The following is a 12,992-nucleotide window of genomic DNA, read 5'->3' on the forward strand; positions in this document are numbered from 1 at the left end:
CAGTTGTTGAGACAAGAAAAGATGATCTGATTCTTCAATTATTCTTCATCCTCAGAGTAAATAGCCATGAGGTTTGAAAGTGATGTATCATCTTCAGTTACTTGTAAACTTATTTTAACCTGGGGATTTTCCATGTCCTCATTACTAACTACGAGGGTAACTTTTACTTTTGCATCTTCCTCCTCATCATCTTTTGACATTTGTTCTATAAACTGATTTTTCCATTTATTATAAGAATCATCATCTGGCCAATCAAAAATTAGAGCTTCTCTTTGTATCACCACTAAAGAATTTGCACTTTCTTCTAAATCATCAAACTCTTTTCTCATGGCGGTATAAAATAATTGTATCTTTACTAACTCTTCATTTGTACTTGCCTAAAACCAGTGGCTAGTTTCACTCATGATGTTCTTGATTATTTCATAAAATAACTCATCCAACTCCCTTTTCCACTTTTCCTTTTACTTTATTGTATTAACAGATTCTAAAGCACAAGGAAATAAAGTGAATTTTTCAGCAATATACCGGGAAAAACAAAGTGTTAATCTTTTCTGCAAAGAATCCTTTTTATCATCAAAATATTCTAGTTTATTTAATAAATCAAAAAAATTCTAAACTTGATGCTAAGGCATTTGGACAGCAAATATACATATGATTGTAATATCATTATTCCTCTCCCTCCACTTTTGTGCAAGGGGAGTCAATTTATCCTTATCTCTGTCCAACTCATCCATGAGGGTTGTAATTCTTGTCAACTAATCAAAGAAGGTTGACCATTGTATTTTATCCATTAAATACATCACACCCTGCTTTAATTTTCCTCCATATTGATTTTTTAATTCTACCTACAACTCATGTAATTTTGATTTTTCTTCCTCAAAGTCCTCTACAGTATAGAATTGGGGCCTTTCAGGGGTGTCAGGTATTTCAATAATAGGGGTTGTTCCAACACATGGCTATGAAGGGTATGCAATTCTAGGTGCACTGGATTCTCCCACCTTTCTTTTCCCAAGAATCTTTTCCATTTCAGACACCTTGTTTTCAAGTGACTGTATCGGGATACCCCTTTCCTCATATGCTTTTAAAACTTCTTCAAACCTAGCATTGAGTTGGGTAAAATTATCTTCTTCTTGGCCAGATACAACCCCACCCAATTTCAACACTTCTGAGGCCATTCCTATTACTTGTTTACTACATACCTCACCAGCCCTGTATACTGTCAATGTACCAGTATACTCTGCTGCTAGAAATTCATGCATCCTGGTATTTTCTCTCTTATCTATGGACCATATAACAAGGGCTTGGTGGTCATCACTAAATTTGACTCCTCTATGAGCCTGTAGTACTTCTTTAGTAGTTGTTTCTTGAACATCCTTCTGCTTCCTTACCGAATAAAAAATAATAGCATTTGCTATATCCCATTCTGGTAGAAGGAGGACTCCTGATTGTCTAACTATTTGCCTCCTGGCTTTAGGAGTAAACTAGGAAAAATCATTCAAAAATTTTGATTTTACCTCATCCTTAATAACCAGGTCGGGTTTATCTGGTTGTTCAGCCTTGATCTTCTCACAGGCATTCTAAAAAATTTTCATATTTAATCTCCACAAAAACTATGCAAAGGCTCTAGATCTTACAAAATTTTCATCATTAATAAATCTTTCAGAAGCCTAGGCAACGATTGGGTCAATTTCCTTACCTTGGTGATCAGCAATGGCTAGGTCCAAGGAAGGTATAGGAGGTTCTTGCGGCTCTCCAATATCCAGGTCTGTAGAAGTGACGATCACATCCCCTTCTCCACCCATTTGTCTAAGCTATACCCTTAGAGATGCCTCAAAATCTATCTAGATTGGGGACTGGCTTGGGGAGTATCATTCCTTTTGAGAAAAAGAAGACCCCTACTCTAATTTTTATCTTTTTGGAGAGCTGGCTGCAGATGGACTTCTTGACCTTGGTTTCTTATGAGGGGGTGCCTGTTGCACATTTTGAATCATGACATAACCTGCCCTTTTCTGCAATGTATAATGGCCAGGAGCTACCACATTTCTACTACTTATTCTTCTTTGTACTTCTGCTGCCTTGTCTGGATGTGCCTCAACAAACATAGCTTTCTTTTCATTCATGGTTTGAATTATTATGGCAAAATTATTCATTAATGCTTGTATTTTAGGTCCCTAGTATTTCTTATCTTTCAATGGGTCATACCAGGGGTCAAAAGCATTAATGAATTCTATGGTTTTACTGAAAACTATCCATTTCTCTTTCCTCAATTCTTGCTCCTGCAATGTGAAGATATTTCTAATTATATCTTCTGGATAGTAAACCTGATGTACCATATGGGAAGCTCTCACCCTTTCTTTTAATAGGTCATAGAATCGTTTAGGGTCAATGAATCTAGCGTGAGATTCTGCCATGTTATATCTATTCAAAAACAAATTTGAGTGCTTCCACCCCTTTTTGACAAAGAGAAAATCATGCACTACAGTAAACATTGGAAAGAAAGTGCCCTTCTTGACCAATTCCCTTTCATCTATAGTACCTATCTTCCATAAGAGCTCAGCAATCCCTATCTTCAAAGGCACATGAAATGGTAGCACATGAGGTTTTCCCAAGAAACCATAAACTCTTATCACTATTGAAACATTGTAGGGAATTATATCCCCCAAGTTATGACTGACAAGTATTAGCATGGTATTTGGGTCTGACCAATTCTAATAATTTCTGACCCTAGGAAATTCACAACAACAGATACTTCAAATTTACTTAGAAAGTCACAGAGCACTTACCCGCCTGAATTCGCACTTCTACACTATATGATGTCTTCTGCAATTTTAATGGAGTATTAACCAAGAATTTCCATGCCCTAGCTCTACAATCTTGTGTGCCCTGATGTTCTTTCTGTGCTTCAGTGGTTCACTAATGGTAAAATCGTGGGCTCTTTTCATAAATTAAAACCACATACATAAGGTCTTAATCACATTTACTCTCAGTAACTGTTGCGCACAATTTGAACCCAAGTTTGAATCCCATCCGTAGATTTTATCAGATCGGACGGTTTTGATTTAAAAATAACAAGCTTTATAGCTTTTAGAAAATGCTACATGTCACAAATGTGCTTCCCTACTTTACTTAAAAACCTACAACTTCATAATGCGGGGATACGCCATCCGTTGATCAAGAAAAGATCAACGATCAAAGTAATTCACCTTTTATTAACAACCAGCTAGCTAAACTGACCAATAAGAAACTGCCATATGAGCTTATACTATCTAACAAGATTCCATTCTAGTAGATCCCATATCTTCTTCTAAGAAAGTAAGTATTTGACACCATCTAGTCCACGTGTTGCAAATGCGCTTCCCTGCATTACTTAAAAACCTTCATCTTTATAATGCAGGGATGTGCTCATCGTAGATCTTTGAAAGATCAACAACGATGCTGATTCCATCATGCAAGGCATCTAAGAAAAAAATTGGATGTCACCATGGACACGTGTCTGCAGGGTCCATCCCTACATTGTTTAAACTTCACTCAAATATAAAATGTGGGGATGTGTCATTCGTTGATCAAGGCAAGATCGATGATCAAAAATAGCTTTTTATTTCATGCTTGCATTATCCACTCAGGCCAATGATATGAATGCTGTTAACTTGTGTGTTCTGACTGTCGCATTTATTTTTGACATCTTTCTGGCCCACATGGATGAGTGGTTTGAACTAAGCACAACTGTCAGATCCTATGGCGTGACTTCTGCATTCTTCATAGTCTGGTCCCACTGTGACATGCATCACAAATGTGCGTCCCCGCTTTACTTAAAAACCTACAACTTCATAATGTGGGGATGCGCCAGCCGTAGATCTTTGAAAGATCAACATTGATAAGATTTCACTTCCATTTAGCAACCGAAATCCTTTAGTGCACATTTGGCAGTACACGTCATCCATCATTTACAGTGTAGCACACTGAATTACAAATACCCGACCCCACTTTGCCACGTGTCGCAAATGTGTGTCCCCATATTACTTAAAAACCTTCATCTTCATAATGTGGGGATGCGCTGGCCCTTGATCTCTAATAGATCAACGGCATTTGAAAAACCCTTCAACTCGGCATCCTTTCAAAAAGAATATCAAGATTAAAGGCACATGAAAGGCTTATCATAAGGACTAAAAGACATTCTAATGCGAACAAAACATTAGGATAAAAAGTCCTGCCAAGATACTTGAAGAAAACCCCCTTTCAATTTTTTTAAAAAAAATTTGAAAACTAGGGTAACATAAAACCAAGGTATAAGGGTTTTTCACGCACTTAGGGCCTTTTTATGGATAATCTAAGAGCCAAACCTTGAGAAATTAAAAGGAAGATACAACCTACATAACAGGGCATGATTAGGGTAATCTAACAATTTTCAGGATTTTACAAAATAAAACCCTAATCTACAGAAAACAAAGACTTAACTGATTTTTCATCCAAATATCAAAAATTTTCTATACTGTGAAAAATCACACCAACAGTGGCTCTGTCTGGGGATGATAGACTACCTGAGCCTATGCAACAATTTAGAATCTCTAGGAGAGCAGACCACATATTTGGCAAAATGACAACTTCTTCAGAGAGCACTAAGCAACATACAAAAACAAGGAACCAGACTGCACAAGGATACTAACAGGGATTTACAGAATATACAAAATGTACAAAACAACAGGAAACCCTAAAACTACTGTTCATGGAGAAAATAAGTATTTTTCAAGAAAAATGCCTCTTCAAGAACTATCCATGAACTGGCAATTCAAGAATATTGTTGAGTACATCTTTGAGTATATAAGAATCTTCACCCCAAGTATTTTCAATGAGATATGGACCTAACCAAATAGGATCAAATTTTCCATGTTTTCCTTTATCCTCAATTCTAGCATTCCACATTAGGACTAAATCTTCGTCTTCAAACTTTCTGCTTACACTTCTTTTATCATAGAGTGTCTTAACTTGTAGTTGTAGCTTTTGGTTCTTTAGAGATGCTTCTCTTTTGGTTTCTGCCAATCCTACCAATTCATCCATTCTTTCTTGCATTTCATCTGTAGTATCTTCATCACACAGCTAAATGTAATTGTAGAATCCCATCAAGTTGTTCTTAGGCATTATGGCTTGAATTCCATACACTAAATCAAATAGAGCTATACCAATGGCTTTCTTTACAGTTACTTTGTTAGCCCATATTGCCAACTATAACTTAGAATCCCATGCCTTTTTATTATCATCCAAGGTTCTCTTAATGACCTTCAATAGGCTCTTATTTGTAGACTCAGCTTGTCCATTCCCTTGTGGATGATATGGAGTAGATGATGACATTTTTATTCCATATTTATCACAAAAATTTATAAATTCCTCAGACCTGAAGCACATAGCATTGTCTGTTACAATTTTCTGTGGACAGCCAAATCTAGAAATAATATTATTGAGTAGGAAATTATTGAAAACTTTACTTGTTGCATTCCTTGTGGGAATAGCCTCTACCCACTTTGTAAAGTAGTTAGTAGCCACCAGAATCCAAGAATAGCCAGTGCTAGACTTGGGGAAAATCTCTCCTATGAAATCCAGACTCCATTGTTGAAAAGGTGCTTGAATCTCCACTGGCTTCAATGGAGTATTTCTTGAGAATTTCAATTTTCCAACAAACCTCTGACAAGGGTCAAACTTCCTAACCATTACTTGGGCATCCTTGAAAAGGGAAGGCCACCAAAACCTAGCCCTCGTTATCTTATGTGCAGTAGTTTTGGCCATATAGTGTCCCCCACATACTCCAGCATGCATTTCTTTCAAAACCTCTTTTGCCTTTTCTTTATCAACACATTTCAACAAAACTCCCTCAAAATTTCTCCACCATAGGTTGTTTTGGACAATTATATAACTGATGGCTTGCAATTTAGTATTCCTCTTTTCATTTTTAGGCAAATGGGGAGGAGCTTCCATATGTTGCAAGTAATATATGAAATTGGTGTACCAATCACATTGGTCCATGTCACATAAGTCAGCTCTGAGATCATCATTTACCAAATTTATTTGATTAGCCTCTAGATTAGTTTCAGCCATGAGTTTGGACAAACCTTGACCCCTTACTAACTTTGTTATTTGTATATCAATGTTAAATTCCTAGATTCTATTGATCCATCTACATCTCCTGCCTGATACTTTCTGTTGAGAAAATATATCCTTGACTGCAGCACTAGGTACAAAAGCGATAGCAGTAACACCTACCAAGTAACATCTGAAAGCTTTTATAGCCTTTACTAAAGCATATGCTTGCTTTTCATTTATTTCATACTTCAGTTCAGCAGGCTGCAGTGACTTACTAAAAAAGGCGATAGGCTACTCATATCCTTCTTGATTCTTTTGCAATAAAACTACAGCTACAGTATGGAAGGATGCAAAAGAAAAAATATGCACATGTTTTGCATAATCTGTGGTTCTCAGTATTTTAGCATTTTTTATTGCAATTTTAATATCCTAGAATGCTTGTGATGGATCCCCATTCCAATCTATAGTAGCTCCCTTTTCGAGCATCTTCGAGATAGGTCTACTGATCTCAGCAAAATTGGTAACAAACCTTCTAAGGAAATTAACTTGGCCAAAGAAAGATTGAATTCCTTTTACATTTTTTGGCTTTGGGACTTTATCAATAGCTACTACTCTTTTAGGATCTATTTTCTCCCCATCCTTAGACACTATATGTCCTAATAATTTTCCTTTTGTGACCCCGAAATGTGCATCTCTTTGGGTTTAAAGATACTCCATATTCCAGAGCTTTGATAAAGATTTTTTCCAAATGTTTGCAGTGATCTTCAACCTTATTAGAATATGTTGTAAGATCATCCTAGTACACAACCATAAATTTATCAATATAATCATGAAATGCTACATCCATAGCTCTTTGGAAGGTAGCTCCTGCATTAATCAAGGAAAAAGACATCCTCACATATACATATGTTCCCCATGGGGTTGTGAAGGTTGTCTTGAACTGTTCACTTTCCTTTACTAGAACTTGATTATATCCAGAGAAACCATCCATCATTGACATTAGTTAAGCCATCCATCCATCAGAGCCAGTCACTTGCTACAACATGGCTTCCATATTAGGTAAGCCATAATTGTCCTTCAGAGATGCAATGTTTAATTTTCTAAAATCCACACATAGCCTAATATCTCCATTCTTCTTCCTGACAGGAACCAAGTTTGAAACCCAGGTGGAATGCCTAATTGGTTTGATTATCCTGCCATCCCTTAGTTTCATCAGCTCTTCTTGCATTTTTGGAGCAAGGGTAGGATTCACTGGTCTCTATTTTTTCCTGAAAGGTTTTACATTGTCCTTCAATGGTATGACATGCTGGAATAGATCCTCCATATAAGCCTTAAGGTCATCATATGACCAAGAAAAAACATGTCTGTATTTTCTAAGTAGGTCAATCAATGTTTTCCTAATTTTAACAGGCAGATTTTGGCCAATATAAACCTTTTTAGGAACTTCATTAGTACCCAAGTTTATTTCTTCTAACTCCTGAGGTTTGGAGTCGTTAACTCCTAATTTTAGTCTGTCTTGGTTATCAAAAATATTTTCCAAGACCACTAACCCCTTCAGCATCTTATTTGCTTTCAATTGCATAATCTCTTTTCCAAAAATGGTTTCCTTCCCATTTATGTTTTCAATCAGTCCACTGCAATCCATTTCCTGACCGTGGTACTTGTCTTTATTTAACAAAAAATTTGTAATATCTTTGTCATCTTCAAAGACCTACAAATTTTCAATGTTATCAGGTATGGAAGGTCTATTTTGCACCTCAATCTGAGAGATTCCTGCAAATGATATCTCTTTTGGCTTGATTGCTACATTAGCTAACAGATCAACCATCTTATTTTGAGTCCTATCTCTCCATGAGATCCCAAATGCATCAAATAATTCTATCTGATCCCAACTACATTTCTATATTGCTTCAGTCTCTTATTCTTGGATGAGTAGGTTCCTTTGATCTGAGAGATAATTAGTTCAGAATCCCCTATGACACATAATTTCTTAATTCTATGATGTGTGGCAACTTTTAGTCCTAGCAACAATGCTTCATATTATGCAATCTTATTAGTGCAGGAAAACTTCAAAGTGAATGAATACTTAAAAGTGTTATTTTTAGGGGACACAAAAACTACACCTGCCCCTGCACCCTCTTTAGAACTAGCCCCATCAAAGAACATTGTCCATAATTTTGGTGAGTTCATGCAACATTCAACTTCATGTTCAATGATAGCAGGTAAATTTTCAACTTCCTGAATAATTAATTCAGCCCTAAAAGCATTGATCCTAGTATCTAAGAAACAAGTGGCATCTTTGTCAATTTCTTCCCCTAAAATTTGATTAACCCTTGGTTCTCGATTTACCCTGATAGCTTTGTCCCCTATGTGGAAAGTAGCAAAAGTCAGATCACATTGCAGGCTTCCCCCCATGGCAGCACTCTATTTCCTGGAGAGTAACATTCCATAGTGTGGAGCTATATCTACCACAAGGACAGACATGGTTAACTCTACTTCAGGATATGCATCCAATTTGAATGGTAGGGAATTTATGGTTCCTATGATTGGGACTTCCCTAGCATCCATTCCTTTGCATCTACCCTTCTTGGTATCCACTTTCAATCCTAAGGCTTCCATTACTTTGAAAGACATTATAGTGTTGGAAGCTCCTGAGTCTATCATGCAATTTTTTAAGGTCTTCCCTTTTATAATTAGACTAAGGAAAAAAGGATCAATATCTTCGATAAATGCCACTGAGGAATCATCTAGAAACATTTGGGGAATCTGGGATATGATACCATTATCTTCTACTGCTAATGAGTTTTGTTGGGTAACAATTTGATCTACAATAGTATTATTTTTTCCTATCCCACCCAGCCATGATAAAACCTTGTTCTTATGCTCTTCAATTCTAAGAAGTTCAGACCAGGGCACTTTTATAGTAATTTGGGACAACATAGATATCATATCAACATGTTCAGTTATAGTGGGTTTTACAAGAGTACCTGGCATTGGAGTCTTTTGAAAAGCAGGCACCACTATTTGCTTGATAGTATCAATTTTTGATTTCTTAGGTTGCACCACTGGTTTTGTTGTTTCATTTATTTGAAACTGAACCTTCTTTTATGGTTCCCACTTCTTACCCTTGTTTTCCTTGATCTTAGGCACATCTTTGTTGACTCTCTTATTTTGATCATTCATCTTATGGGTGATATCCTTGTTGAATACACTAGATGGCTTTCCTGCATCATTGTTTATTGCTCTGTTTCTCAAATTGTAGTTACTATGGACTTGTGAAATCATTTCTCTTGTAAATCTATCAATTTCCTCTTTCGAGGGCATCCTTAAGCTTGTGAGATCTACATCAGCGGATGTAACACATACCTTATCTGTATCATAACTTTCATCATCTAAAAGCACTTGATGATGATGTAGATGATAAGAAATTCTCTGACTAGTAATATCATTCTCAAGCTCTTCTATATTGGAATCTATCAAATCATCACACATTCTCACCATGTTGCAACTTATATCATCATGGCTCTTATCTTCATTTCCATCTTTAGGCTGTGGACCTTAATCTTGGGCAAATGACTGACCAACAACACAATAATTAGCAGAATGAGGTGATTGACGTACAATGCACCATGGTACATCATCATTCATATTTACAGTGTTCCTTTGAAGGGGATTTGGAGTACCCTTATCCTTCACATTTTGGGTCTGATTGGGAACTGGCTTACCATCTTTCCACTGAGTGGTGTAAGGGTAATTTTGTATTCTAGGCTGCCTATTGAAATTGTTGTTATTCATAGGGGGTCTTTCAGCAACATTTGGCTTATTAAAATTAGTGGGATTCATCTTCTTAAGAAATTCCAAAACTTGGCTTATAGTGGGTTCTTCTGGCTTCTTTCCTATAGGAGTTTTGTCATTCTCCCTTTTATTATTGTTTTTGGGGTAAAAACTTTTGGATCATCCCTCCTACCTAGTTTGCCAGATGCTTTCCTATTATTCTCTATATTTACTGCAATTTTATAGGCATCCCTTAAAGTCTTAGGATCCTTATCCCTCAATTGATAAGCCATTTTGCTATCAAAAGCATTGAAATATGTTGTGAGATAGACATCTTCATTCAACCTCATAACTTGAAATAGTCTGTACATACCTTTCTGGAATCTTACATTGAAATCAAATGTAGACTCATTTGGATTCTTCTTGATGTTGTTGAACTCATTCAACATGAATCCTGCATTAGTGTCGTCTCCATATTACTCTTTGAACAATTTCTGCAAATCATTCCAAGAAGTGATACTATCGTCAGGCAACCTTCTAAACCAATCCCTTGCATCCTTTGTTAGTGAATGCACAAACAATTTCATTACCATATCTTCATGTTCAACTTCATAATCATTCAACATATCAATGAAAATTCTCAAATGTTCTTCACTTATAACAGCATTATTCCCAGAGAATTAACCACTTTATCTCTTAAATCAAACGATATGGGATGTGGGGCACTAGGAATGTCAGCAAATGATATTTGTCTGTACTTTTTCAGGTATATAGGCTTCTTCTAGAAACCAAGAACATTTGAGGTACTAGCTATATTAGCTTGACTTAGAGGAGGAGCTTGGGATTGTTGAGGTGGAACAAATGGGACTTGGGTGCCTATAGTGGAAGATGTAGTAGGAGCAAATTCGGGTATTCCTTGAGTTGAGATTATTGGACCACTAGCTGGTGCAGGAATTGCAAGTGGGATAGACAAATTGCGCCATGAAGCCAATGCAGAATTAGATTTTATGAATTGGATTTTTCTCCTAGTTTCTGCAGCTTGAGCTTCATTCTCAACCTTCTCAAGTTCTTTTGCAAGATCTTCCCTCTCTTTTTGAGCCCTCTCCAGATCTAAATCTAATTTTGACATGGAGGGTTGTATGGGTTTGCTTGGTATAGTTTGAGGCTCATTTATTTGGATTCCTATAGCCTTGCCTTTCCCTTTATCTGGAGCTTTTGCAGTGGGTTCTACAGGGTCCACTTGAATAGGTTTATAGGCTGTGACTTGAGCAATAGCTGGTTCTTGCCTTTGATTAAGGCCTTTCTCTTGTTCTTGAACTTTAGCTCTCAGATTGTCTACATCTCCAAATACATCAGTATGGAGAGTTGTGGTATTTTCTTCTAACTTTTTATTCTATTCCTTCAAAGCAGCCATCCTTCTTAGCAAAGCATCCCTTTCTATTATGGCATCCAAAGTGGCTTGCTCCCTTTCTTTTCCAAGACGAATGTGTTTAGCTTCTTCCTCAGTAATCCATTTCTTCAAAAATGCTATTTCAGAGTGCACTTCTTTAGGATCTACAGAAGTTGCCTCTGAATCAGCAGGATCGTCCAGATCTATAAGATTTGGTTCTACATATGGGGCTGCTCTAGGATTAAAAGGATTATCAAATGAACTCCTAAATCCTAGCCTATAGTTCATATCTGCTATAGGATCTAGCCTTGATGAAGCAACTCCTACTATAGACACGTCTTTGTCTTGAAAGACTCTCTCATCTGGTAATGGGGTACTAAAAATGCCTTCTAAGAGTCTTGTAGTTTCGGATTTAGAACTAAGCAAAGAAGACTCTCTTCCTACTATTGGTTGATAATGGGAATTGACGAATGCATTACCTCTGGGTTTCCAAGTGGGATTTGGATCTGTCTTCTTCTTATTTTGGTTCTTCCTATAACCTTGGGGTAGATCAGTATACATTGATACATTGGGATTGGCTCTTATGTAAGCTCTTGTGTTCTTTCTCTTGTCAGCCATATTCACCTTTTGTTACAATAAGCACTAGCTTCAAAACCTTGACTAAGTCACCACCCTATTTCGAGAAAATATGTAATGACACTTATTTCTGATTCAAGAAAAATAATACACAAGTAGAAACAAAAATATCTGGCACAAATAGACCAATCACTGATGTCGTAAGACTGCAACTCTTGCTTGTTAGATAAGACACTTGGATAAGCTGGATATGTCAGTGTGTAGCTATGATACTTGGGCTTTATCCTCTTTAAATTCTCAATGTTTGTCACTAAAAGATTCCCTTATAACCAGGGGCGAAACTTAGATAACATAACACGCACCTACACAATAGGAACAAAGAAACTGCAGTACTTTCTTGCATATGTGTTGGACAATAACCCAGTGGAGTCGCCATTTTGTTGGTGTTTTAAAATGGACTAAAACTACTAAGAAAAATGCTTAATACCAAGATGATAATACTCATACAATCTAAAGATCAGCCAATTCTTGTTAACAATTGCATGTGTAAAACATTTGGATCCAACTTCTACAAAACCAAAGATGGTTTTCTACTCTTTTTGCTCTGCAAAACTGGGGTGGGTATACCCAGGGATGATTCAAAACTGGAACAACTGTATGAGGATTATTCTTAGTTTCATTCTGATTCTCATTTCAAAATCCTTAGATATATACATAATTCTTACTAACTTGATAAACACATCCCATAAAACAGATATGGCCAAGAATTCTACTATAGATCTGCAGAGGTTCTTAACAATAGTGGCTAACTGAAGCTAAAACATTCCATGCAGACAAGTGCTAGCCAACTTTGAAGATCTACAGGAAATAAAAGTAAAATTTGATTTGATGCTACATTTTGATAATCATTTATGATCTATTTCTCCTTCAGCTGAATCAATTTGATCAGTGCCTAATCCATTGGGATTCAGAGTCTATAGCAAGTTCTCAGATCTAGTTTGTTGCCTTACAACAAATTCTATCAGCAATTCTTATCATAATTCATCATTCAAAATCCTTCCCACTACTAAAGAAACCTTATCATGTTCACCAAAGCTTTTATTTAATCCATTGAATTAACAACAGTGATAAACAGATATAAAACCTAACTAGATTACATTCAATTGCACAAGCCTTTACT

The sequence above is a fragment of the Cupressus sempervirens genome, chromosome 8, assembly GCF_028749045.1.
Source record: "Cupressus sempervirens isolate cs-2001-9-10 chromosome 8, ASM2874904v1, whole genome shotgun sequence".
Classification (NCBI taxonomy): Eukaryota; Viridiplantae; Streptophyta; class Pinopsida; order Cupressales; family Cupressaceae; genus Cupressus; species Cupressus sempervirens.